This window comes from Centruroides sculpturatus, unplaced genomic scaffold, assembly GCF_000671375.1.
Source record: "Centruroides sculpturatus isolate CEXI.00-Female unplaced genomic scaffold, Cexi_2.0 scaffold427, whole genome shotgun sequence".
Taxonomy (NCBI): Eukaryota; Metazoa; Arthropoda; class Arachnida; order Scorpiones; family Buthidae; genus Centruroides; species Centruroides sculpturatus.
In genome coordinates this window covers 152,619-166,360 of record NW_019384635.1, presented here as the reverse complement: position 1 = coordinate 166,360, position 13,742 = coordinate 152,619, and positions in this window count along the sequence as shown.

The following is a 13,742-nucleotide window of genomic DNA, read 5'->3' as shown; positions in this document are numbered from 1 at the left end:
CCCAATTTTGCCTTTGGTCACCGTTCAATACCCTGCCTCTATCATAGATCTATTCATCGCGCCAGAAGGGGGCGTTATTGCTTACTTTGAGAAACGCTGAGCTAAAATAAAAGTCAATGTGTTAGAAATATTCAAGTTGTGACCTTCAATAAAAAATAAAAAATATATAAAATGTCAACATTTTATATATATTCCGTCGAATTTTTATATATAGAATTTGTCTGCCGTCGCCCCTCTATATTTCCTTAACGCCCCCCAATTCTCTTTGAGCCTTCTACTGCCCCCCTGAAAGCCTCCAGCGCCCACAAGGGGGCGTTATCGCCCACTTTGAGAAACGCTGAGCTAGATTAAAGATCAAAATTATTCTATTCTTAGTTTCTGAAAACTGTAAATATTATGATTCTTGTTTAATTATACAAAACTCATTTTATTATTTGTGTAATATACTATATGCATACTAATATATTCGTATATCAACTACGTCACTATCCGTGCCTTCGGATACTCTTGTCATATTTATTATTTACACGTATTTTTCAATATATAATCTATATTCAGATATTTTCATATGTATTTTTTCGTGTTTTTGCTATTTTGTAGTATACATGACTTTTCTTATTTCTTCTACCTTTTAAGTATAACGCCTTTGTATCAAATAAAAAGAAAATACCAATAAATCATTTAATAATAACTGGGAAAAGGAATTTATTATTATTTCTAAGAGATAACATTAATTAATTAACAACAGCTCGCATAAGCAATAAGAACGACAGACAGATGGCTATGGCGGTTAAGGCCTAAGTCTACCGCTCTGGGGTTTTGGAATCGAATCCAGGCAAGCAATCCCAAGAATTTTTCTAGGGGTGATCTATCTCCGGATATTTCGGGCCCCATCCCTCAACGCTCGGCTGCTCATATTGTGGGCTGGCTAAACACATGAGTATGATTAAAAAGGTCTTTTAAGTACCCACAGAGGGAAAAGAGTCAAAGACGAAAAAATCAATAAGAACGTAATGGAAAATTAATTATTATTAGTTTATTTTCAGAGAGATAGTTAATTAAAGTAAATACAAAAAGTGTAAATTTCCTAAGCAAACAATAAAATCATAAATGAATCAGACAGACACACCTAAGATTATAGCACCGATCCAGATACGAATCTGATCCAAACTCGATCACGATATTTTGTGGACAGTTTAGCTATCTTTATTTTTTCTCATCAACAGAACATATTACTGATAATACTTGATCTTAAGGAAGCTGGGGATTTTTCCCTGGACCCGGAGAAAACTTAGGAGACCGTAGTGGTTCCTATCTCTACAAAATTAATGTTATTTTAGAAAAAAAATGACTAAAAGGGCCTGCTAAGAAACAATAATATAGTCCTTTCTACCCAGAGCCCAAAATTGTACATGCTCTTAACGTCCCTGACGCCAATGATAGGCCAACTGCATGATGCTTTGCATCAAAAATATTCGATCGAAAATCAAATTACTATGGTTCTAACAAAAAATGTATCCACTTTTTCTTGACAAGAACATGAAAATTGTTGTTATTGTAATCAAATATAAGTTAATATTCGGCATTTATCTCGAATTCAGTTTAGTTATTTCAATAGAATCGACACCAAAAGAAATTATGAAAATCAAAAATTTCAAAAATCAAAAATGAAAATCCTAAAAAATTACATAATTAAGCTAAAATGAATGAGTTTTATTTTTTTAATTTGTTACTTATAATATTAACGCAAGTTTGAAAATAATATTTTGATCTTTAATATGTTTTATAAATTTTTGTATGGAATTTTAATAAAAAAAACTAAAACATTTGACCAAATGTTACGATAGGATATGTTGTAGGAACGAGATAAACATAATTTTCTGTGTATTTGACTTACAAATGAACAGAAAATTATGACGTCTGTAAGCCACATCATTTGGCAAGTGAAAAAATAAAGTGAAATTTGATGCTTGATCACCGACTTTGCAATGTAATAGGTCCTCAAAGATGAACTTTTTATATAATAAAATTAAAATCTACGTAAATTGATGTTATAATTGTGTCAGAGATCATATACCAAAATTTGCCTTTAGCTTTAGTCATAAGCGAGGATTATATGACAAAGAAGAGATCTAAAACACAACTTAAGCTATATATTTCTTCTTTAAATCAATTTGTAACACTTATTTAAATATAATTTGATAAAATTGCTGTAATTTTCTTTAGAATATATAGTAAATATTTTTGTTAAAAATCTGTCTATAATTTATCAAACCAATACAAATTTTGAAGGAGAAGTTTGTCTCGTTTTTCGAAATTTATATGATATAAAAAGATTCGATCAAATTCTAAACGAATCTTTAAAATTCTAACAAGTTTTAAACCTTAACAGATCAATGTCCCGGAAGAAAAAATACCAAGAAATCAATATCTCGACTAGTCTCAATCCTGCAGTTAAAAATCTCAAAACTCTAAAATCCTTATAATTATTATAAATGTCTAAAGATTACAATCACAATAAGAATTTTAACTGAATTAAGTGTTACTCTCAAAATGAATGAGAGCTATAATTATAAGTAATAGCTACAATAATATTAAGCTAAAAGCCTGTAAACGTTTTTTTTTCACTAATTAATAAAGTATAGAAAGATCCAATTAGAACTTAGCATCAAAATTTCATCTACAACACTTTTCAAGATCAATAAATTATGAAATAAATTGAGATATATTTCATAATTTGCATTATGTAAAAATAAATTATGCCAATCTTGTTATTTGTAAATTATTACACGTATATATAATATTAAAAGAAAATACAATATTATCTACATATATTTTTATGTTACATTTCTTATTATTTTATAACACATTATGAAAATTTATATAAGTTTCATGAAAGAATTTCTACGATTATTTTGTTTTAATTTATGGATTAATTTATTTTTAAATTAACACAATACAAATTAATATAAAGAAAATCTAAACATAACAATAGAAATCAGAAATAAGAAGGATTTTTGCTAGCAAAGTAAATAAATGTTTCATTTCATTTTGGTAAAAGATGCAATCTGTAATGGCCTGATGAATAGAAATAGGTCTATCATTTCCACAATATTTGTAAGGATGTGAATCTCTTCTCTTAATAGCAACAAGGAAGAGAATCTAAGGTGGATCTGATAGGAAAAGAAAAATCAATATACCGCTTCCAAAAAGAGATATGAAAGATAAACAGTTGTGTTTAATATTTAGAATATCATTTCACATTATTTAGAGATGTATCCGCTTCTGTTATTTAGAACTCAATGCAATATCCTGAGCATTTATATCGAAAATATGCAGAACGTTTAATTATTTCTTAGTAAATTTCATTTCAAATAGATAAAATATTTCTGTCCGATATACAGGAAAGATAAATTTTGAAACTAATTTCATTCTACAAAATTTAAATAATTACTGTATATGCATTATATTCATGCATTATTAAATAATACAATAAAATATTCTTAAAAAATAGAACACAAAATATATATCAAATACTTAGCTCTAAAAAAATATCACTAAGAAAACTTCTCGGTTTTATAGCTCAAAACGATAAAGTTTTATATACCAGATTCCAGGAATATCTTATTTCGCTCAAGAATTTGAACATTCGGTATTTAATAACATTAAAAACAGTAAAGTATACTGTATCAGACAAATAAAACTAATTTTTATTATAAAAAGGTTCCGATATATCTGATTAATATACATTATAGTTTTTTTTTTAATTCGTCTTATCTTTTAAAATTTAATTTTTCTAAATGTTATATAAAATGAATATTATTACTTTTTTTTTACTACAACGACATTCAATTTCAGAAATGTAATGAGAATTTTTCAGATGTAATTTGGAAAATTTTATTAATTTTAAATTATATTTGTTAAATCTTATTTTTGACATTTAGTTAGTAATTCTTAAATTTTATAGCATGGGATCTTAAAATAATCATCACTTTCCTTTTTTTTCACTGAAATAAATTTAATTCGTTGAATTCATGAATTTTAAAAAATTATTATAAAAACCGTTACATATTTTGATCATAACTTTCTGGCGAGACTTATCATAAACTACGTCAATCGTTTTTCGTATACTACGACGAAGCAATAAGCGATACGAAAGTAGGCTATAGAAGTATACTTTTTGAACGAGTGTTCTAATAACGTTTTGTGAAAATTTCAGCGACCAATTACCATAGTATATTAATCTATTTTTAGCGTATTTAAATTCACTGTACTCTATAAAAGAAAAAAAATATCGCCCTTTTCCTTCGTTATATTACTTATACTAAACGCTTTTTAAGTTTACAATAGGTTAAAATAGATTAATTCTTAAATATTGGTAAGTTTTTCGATTTTTATCTTCTAAAGATGTATTTTGAAAGAGATTTCTGATAGAATAATAAATAGAAAAAAGTTAAAAACAAAACAATTCCCTTTTCGAAAAAAGAAAAATGTGATTTTCAAAAACAACTATAATATAAAACACATTAAATTGTTTTGTGATGATAAGTTATTTCAAATAGTTCAAAACAACTTTCCACTAAGATTATCTGAAAATAAGTCTTATACTACTGTTTTTATATCTCGTATAGGTTTAATAATTCTAAGCAATGCTAATAAAATAAATATAGTTTTAATTAGTATTTGTTTTTCAAATCAATATTTTAATGTTTCTATTCTGCTGCAATAAGAATGCTGTCTTACTTTATAAACTATGTTACAGTATATTGATTTTCGCCTCTCTTCAAAGCTGTTACATTATGTAATAGCACAATAGTTAATAATACATGTTACTATACAATTCTATTATAGTATAATTCAAAAAATGGCTAAATAATCATGCGGAAAGCACAAAATTGTTTGTGCGCTTCGAGATCTAAATTTGAATCCAGTTAGGATTCTCATAATTTATCATGAATAGTGTGGATGAGACGTCGTCTCCGTCCCTCATTTAGTGGCTGCGTTAAGCGTATGACAAAATGAGCAAAAATTACCAGGTCATATAACACTGTAGAGTATAAGCAATAAAAAAAATAAGTATTTCAAAATTGATTACCCTAAGTAAACGGGATTGCACTCTGATCGTCATTGCCCAACTTTTCCCTATATATTGTCTTCATAAGTTGTTTAACTTATGAAGACAATATACTGTATAGGGAAAAGTTGGGCAATGACGATCAGAGTGCAATCCGGTTTACTTAAGTATTTCAAAATTGAATGGAATCGTGAATGTGTAATTGTTGTGGTCAGGTAGTAAGTGTCATCATAAGTCTATAGTCACACCATCAAAAAAAATTTTAAAAGTTTAACTGATGATAAATACATCTTTATTTAAAACTGCTAGATTTAATCATTATACGTATAAAGTACATATATTTAACTTTCCATTCCTGCTTTTTATTTAATTTATAATACTGTATTCTGTTAGGCCAACAAAAAAAAAACATCAGAATCCAATATGGTGATAAAGGGTAATCACGTTCACGTAAGCTAAGTTCAACTAAATAGTGCCTTTAGGTGATGGGTGATATTTCTTTTATTTCTTATACTTCAAACAATACTAAGTAGCGAAAATTGAGTAAACAATAAAACATTCACAAATTCCAACATCTACTCCAGAAAATCACAAACTAGAGGCGTTAGAAATCAAAAATGTAAGAAGACCCTGACAAAAATAAAAAATTATCACACAAAGACTGCAGAGGTATAGAAACACCAAATAATTATAAATGTAAATATTTAAATGAAATTAGAAGTACCAAAACCATTGAGCGGTAATAACCGATATGGCCGGGCATTCCCGCTCGATGGAAAGCATTGAAAATTGATTAATAAAAATTGTTTAAATAACTTGTATATAAAATAAATAAAAACCAAATTGTAAAGAACATTTCAAACTTATATTTTACTAATAAAGTTTCGATGTTTATATAAATTTGAGTATGTTATTTCAGTTTTCTCTTTGGTGCACGGCATTACCCTACTTTCCCCTACTTCGTTACATATCAATACATAAGGGTAAACTGTTCTTTTTAAACAAGAAACCAAACAAGAAAAAAAAGCGAAGGCCCGAGTAAGATATATTCGAAAACCTTATTGTCAGATACTGAACTTTAGAAGGCATTGCCCTTCCCTTCGGGTAGAACGGATTTAAATTCGGGCGACTAGCTCCGAAACGATACGTCACTACTTATCCTAGAGTACATCATTTTCCTTATTCCAGTTATCCGATGAATAAAATACTGCATAGCTTCGAGATGGAATTCAATTTCGAATCGATTTTGATGATTTGAATTTTTAAATTTTTGATTTGTAAAAATTTTGAAGAAAAAAATGAATTCGTCCTCTAAATTTCTGTAAAATTTACTTTAATTTTGTTAGGAATGCAATAATACACGTGCTTTGCAATGCTAAATGCTAAATAATTCTTCAATAGATTTCTAAACGAATATATGAGATAATTGATTTTAAATCATATGACTTATTATATAATAAGTCATAATCTTTGTATAGGCTATATTTCACAAGACATATATTTATCAGATAATCATAAAGGCGATGTAGTCTATATGAATATGCTTTTTTACTATCCATGTTGTTTAGATATCATCCGATTCTTATCAAATTTCCATTCAAAAAATAAAATAAAATAATAATAATAATAATAATAATAATACTGTAATAATAATAGATTCATAGAATAGTATTATCGAAGTTTGGAAGTTCTTTCTTCTTCACTGGACTTGTCGCGTGTAACTAACCGCACTACAAATTCCTTTCAGCGTCTTCTCTCATGACTCTTTTCTCTCCATTTGCCGATTGTCTTAGAAATCAGCTTAGATCTATTTATATTATTTTTCTGTCCGATTCCTTTTTTGAATTCAATGACCTATTTAATTAATAATGCGGAAACTCATCACGATGTTCGTCTTATTTTCTGTGCATGATAGAAGCAGTAGTACAGTACATATTATCTAATAATTTTGCATACAGTATATCCTACTTGTAAATTGCATGAATAGTTGCTTATTTTAGATCAATCCTTCAATAAACTGTTCTTGGTTGATCTTTGCAATAGGTGTTCTTTGATCTAATCCGAAATATATTTGATCTTAACATCAATTAATATTAGCATCTTTTAATAATAAAGTCAAAATCTGACAAATTCTCATCTGATTTATTATGCACAAACTATAAAAACAAAACATTAGATTTAAGCTAGTGATTTAATTATACTCTTTCAAGATTCTCTAACTATTAAAATTAATTACGTTTTTATTATGCATAAAACACTATGTAGCAAGCATAACATGTATGGAACTTAAAAATGGCTGACATCGAACCAATAACTTCAATCTTTATTTTTTCAATCCAATTTGAACATAGAACTTAAATAGATTTTTGTAGAAATTTTCCATTTGGGATTATTACAAAAATTTATAATTAGAAGAATGGAATACATAAATTCAAATATTTACTTAATTATTNCCGACTCGTGTCGCGACAGGATTGGTCGAATCTGGACCAATAGTAGACGAGCAGCCGAACTACTTACACGCTACAGAGTTTAGGCGAGTAAGTTGAGTTTACTATCGTCTGTACAGTATTATATATAAATTAGGTACTGTATATATAATTATATATTAACTTAATTTATTGTAACTTTATTATAATTATATATATATTTTCCGCCGCGTAGCGCCACGCTACGGAGAGTTTAGGCTAACTATCGTCTGTACAGTATGTAAATTAGGTACCGTAAGTCTAATACAGTACTGTAATTTTATACATTTCTTGTGAAAGAACATTTCTTATTCAATGGTGATTAAAATTATTTATATTAATGATGTCTTCAAAGTTCAGCGAATTTTTCACAGAAAAATAAGTTATTAGAAATCGGCCGTGATTTGCTGAGCTGTTCCACAACGAAAACAAGCTTGAGCAATGGCGATGTCGAATGGTGCACACTCGGTAAGTAATCCTACAATTTTTTGTTTATAGCGTAGTTTATACAGATTATTCCCAAAAAAAATATACGTATTTTGGAAATGTTGAGTCGGATTAGTCTAGAATCGATTAATTTTATGGAAGAAAACCTTTCAAACAGCCNACAGAGAAAAGTGTGTGTTTTCCAATCAAATTTAATTATTTTTAATTAAAATATGTAATATTATTTAATGTGTACATTTAAATAAACTGAGTAATTATTTTTCAATGTCCTTAATTCTATCAAAAATAAGAAATACAAAAACCATTGCTAAAAAATATGTATGTATATGTAGTTGTTGATTGGTCATTATAATAAACATATATCTATATTCAGCATCATATTCATTTAAATTTATTATCATTATATTTTAAGATCTTAATCAAATCAAATGGAAAATTTTAACAACAAAAATGAAGAGTTTATTGAAAAACCAATTAAGTGAAACCAACTGGATTATTTGATCTGATTTTTTATTGTTGAGTTCATTTTATATTTATTAAACATTTTCTTAGAGAAAATGTTTAGGATAATAAATAATAAAGAAAAGAACCTTTGCAAATTTGTGTTTTTCTACAAATTTGCGAAGATTTAAACGACGATTGCATAAAGTTATAATTAAACTAGAAGAGGCGTATCACTATTTCTTTTGCTTCTCCAACTAATCATCGCTCAGACAATCTTATCTGAAATCAGTTTTATGTTAAAAACTTTTCGAATGCCTTTCCAGAATTTGCAATAATTACGAAATATTCTAAATTTGCTTGTGGATAAATTATCATTAATGGTTATATGCCTATTTAAACTCACATTTTTTCTAAATTATATTTGTTTAGGATTACAAACCTGATAAAATATCATATATTACTGTAGTTACAATGTTATTTATTATACTGTAGCTACAAAATAGTAGAAAAGAAACGTACGGAAATTCTCTTTATGATTTTTAAATTTATTGCTTTATTTAATAAATTAATCATTAAAATTGATCGATTATTAACATGATGAAGTTAAGAAAAATTTTATTTGTTTATTAATAACTTTATTAACAAAATTATTATAAACTTAATATATAAATCAATAAATTTAATGAAATCATTAAAAGACTTATATTTCGTATACAGTATAATGAATGTATCATTCTCAAGGAATTTTTTCTTTCATAACTTTAATCAATGACTATATTCCCACAAAAGTATTTTTATCTTCGCAACTATTTTCTAATAATTATTACATTACATGAAGATACACTTTATGTGTTTAGGAAGAAAACTAATTTAGATAAATTGATTTATTTTCCTTCTTGTTTTTCGGAACACAACTGAAAGCAGTTAAAATAAGAATTTTTACAAAAATTAATACATGAAATCTCCGTTTCTTTTTCTGTAATATCTATTAATTTGCGTCGTATTCGAAATATTATAAATTACGGACAAACAAAATAAATTGTCAATTAACTCGTTTCTAAAGTAAGGAAGGATCAACAAGAAAGTCACCCGGAAAGAAGAAAGGCAAAGACAAACTGAAATAAATTTAAGATGAAAGTGAAAAATACTTTACATCGACTTACAAGATTGAAATCTAACTTAAATTATTAACAAAAATCTATAATTATTTTTTAATTTAATTATAAACGAGCAATTGTTTATTATGACATCGTCACAATGCCGGACTGCAATTTTTAATCATATTTTTAATTTATTTAAATTAAAATATATGCTCTCCACTTCAAATTAGTATTGGATTGCATACTTTACATTTAAACTCACATTTTTTGACCTGTACATCATACTTTTCCTTTAACAATAAAGTCGTGTCGGTCATCTATCTAATTTTGAATTGAAATAATACGATTTCCGGTTTGTATCGGAAGTTCGTATACAGTTAATTGGGGTCTCCTGCCCCTAAAGTTTTCTTATCTGGTATCGTCTTCATCTATCTAACTCCGTTCTTTAGATTAAGGAAAGAAAGACAGACGGGCAAAAAACAGTGGGAATTTATAGGTTTACAATTCTGTCAAATTGCAGCCCAACAATACAACAAAATTTCTAAATAAAAACCCAGCAACGAGTTGCTAAACTTTCCCGGCAACATTTAAAACTGCGCGTGAAGCAATCTGTTACGATGTTTTATTTTAAAAATCTTTAAAACTTTTTATATTTATAATTAGGCTTATTATAAAATGGCAAAAAGCTTAATTTTGAAGGTAGGGGATGGGTTCTAAAAAAAATTGTAAATGCTAGTAACGAGTAAAATCTCGTCCGACCCTACTCGAGATATGACACACTAACCTCCTCGACTTTTAACTACCAAAATTTACTAGTATGAATCCCCTAAGACACAAATCTCCCTGCAAAATTTCAGAAATTTTCGACAAAAAGCACAAGAGTTATTAAGCTTCAAAGAGGGTAAATAAAATCCTGTCCCATACAAACACATACACACACAAACATCCATACATAAAAACCCGATTTTTTTTATTTCTTGACATTCCAAGGTCCCGAGTCCAAAAATGTAAAAATCTTGGGGAGTAATTTTTTTGACCGATTGCCATACTCTCCCTCTGTTATACGTAACAGAACCGGGAAAGTAAAAAGTAAATATGCTCAAACTGGCAATTAAAATAGATTAATAAAATATGATTTTTATAATTAGAAAATAACATGCAAAGCGTAAACTTTGATATATATTCTATATTAATTAGATCCATTATTAATTCTAAATCAGACACATTTAGGAGTAAACGGTTTGAAACTTCGTTTACTCTTGAATAAACAAGCTGTTTACATACAGTACGAGAAAAAATGCTACTTTTAGATATTGTTTACTAAATAGTGTATCTCATATTAAATAGGCATTAATGATTTCGTTTAATAAATTATTTTTTTACAAATTTGTGTTATGATTTATTTCAAAGCGTCTTGGTAAATAACGTGATAATTTTAAATTGCTTAAACAATTACATTAAATATAAAAATGTATTACGCGAAATGTTTTAGTTTTCCATAATAATTATATATAACGTTTACATAAAAACATGAATCTTAACTATTACAGATTATATAATAAAGTTATCTGTATTCAATTCAAATTTAAAATGATTATATTTAAAGTTATTTATAAAATAAAGTATGAAAAATGAATAAAATTACTTTAAGTCATTAACGTCATTAAAATTATCATTGATTTAATTATTAATTGTTGAATATATATTTTATTAATTGAGCCAATGAAGCACACCAACTTCTAATGAAATATAATAAAACTAATCTAAAGAATAACTCAGTATTTGGTATGTCTGCAAATACCTGCTTACGATTATTGTTTATTTCAAGTTAAACGAGGAGTTTTTCAATTTACAGATATATAAATTCAATTTTACTGTAGAACTATGGAGAACAAAACATTGAAATGTTAATACGAAAAGATTTCAGTCTTCAATAAATTTGAATATTCAATTTAATAAGATCTTTAAAAATAAATACAGTATATTGTATTCTGTAATGTTTACATAGCAAATTATTATTACATCACTAAATTTCTACTGTTGCACATGGTTAATGTTAGAATTATCTACATTGTCACATTATGTTCAAACTAATAATTTGCTATGCTTATGAGTATTTATTGTTGTAAATTAGAAATTTTCCTCTATTTCAAATTTCTCAACCATACTGTAAATATTTATTACAATCACGTAAGCCTGATTTAAATAATTAATAAATATTTTATTGTGATTACTCGTAATAACAATATTTTAGCATTTTCAAATACATGTTTACTGAAGAAGTCTCATATAACTGAACGAATGATAATTGAAAAATATTAGTGAATATTAAAAAGATAGAAATGTTATTTAATTTTTTAAAATTTATAACAATATCAAGTAAAGATTTAATTATGTCAGAATCTAAATTACATTATATTTTAAAAATTTCATTTAATTGAAAAATTAAGTATAACAAACAGCTATGAGTTAAAAAGAAAGAAAATACGAGAAAGAAACGTTTAATTTTAACTTCACAAATCATTGAGAATCAATGGTTTTCCGAAGCGTACGAAATACACTTAAGAATTTAAACTGTAAGTTGAAATTTTTCATGTTTATTTTGTATGAATCACATGCTAATGAAAAACTTTTTTAATTTAAAAATTCATCAAATTATTAAAACAATGTTTTATTAAATAATGTGATTAATATATATATATAATAATATCTAAATATTTTATTTTATAAATTTATTGAACATACAAAGCAATAGAAATGTAATATCGAATAATCGATTCATTTTAATAAACGCAATAATTTGGAAACAAAGGGGTGCATTCTCATCAATATTTTTTACTTTAATAAATTTTAATAAAATTTTGTTCCTTTATTTAAAAACATTAGGAAACAAAATTTTCGTCAAAACTTTCTCCTCCATTAGTTCTGAAATCATACTTTGCGTAAATAGAATTACATCATATCATATGTTATTATTCCAGTCTTTTTCTACAATAGCTCCTCGTTATATCGCACATTCAGATTATCGCGCCTTCCCCCTCTTTGTCTTCTAAATATAAAAGGCGCTTTAGCCAATAATATTTAAAAACTGGATAGCCATTGAATTTCTACTGGAAGAGAAATTTTACTTCATTTTAATCATTGACTATGAAACTATCATATTTTTGTATAAAATGTATTCCACAAAAGAAAAAAGAAAAATGCAAGTCGGCATGGAGATCGAAAATAGACAAAACAGGTAGATATATCGCGTTATATCTCGCAACCGATATATCGCCCATACGGTTTGTGAGATATAACGAGAACCTACCGTACAATGGAAAATAATCTTCAAGGATAACAGCAAATGAGTAATTTTCCTTTCAATTTATTTTTAAACCAATAAAGTATACAGTTTAATAAAAATACAAGATATACAAATGAACTAATTTCTGTATATATCAATTCGGAATGTCGAAAAATCATAATATAATATTAGCTGTCTATTAAATGCCTGATTATTTTAACAAAAAATTTAGGCATTTTACTATAAAAATACTCTTACTGTACTTCAATTAGAAATATGAAGAATATGTTATTTTTATAATTTTAAATCCTTCCATAAACGTTTTATATATTTGTTTGTTTTTGTGTTATTTTAGTCAGCTAATTACTTATATAATAATGGAAAGTTACCGTTTGTCCTTGGTGAAATTAACTACATTAAAGATTTAAAATAAAATAATCTTAGATTCCGTAATTTAAATTACTTGCCGTCGTCTAAATTTACTGCAAATTTTATAATTCTAATCAAATTAAACAAATATATTTCAATTATTAATTTAACTTTCATTTTTTAATTAAAAAACATTTATTATAAAAATTATTTTTAAACATTTTTAAAATAAACAATTTTACTTTCATAGTTCCCTACATTCTTTTTTCTTTATTTTTCTTTTAGTTCTTCGGAATTTCGCTGACGGAAAATTGTAGTTTAATTTGTTATTTTTACAGAACAAAATATAGAGATAAAATAACAGAACTAAATCAAATGGAAATAAAAAAGTTAACCGATAACAATAGCGTTTTTTTTAAATGTGGAAATATTCAGCTATAGTCTACAGTAAATTAATTAACTTTTTCAAAATCAACCACACAACTTTCTATTCCTTTGAACTAAATTATTATTAACGTCAACAGATTTCGATTTATATAAGGAAAAAAAAAAAC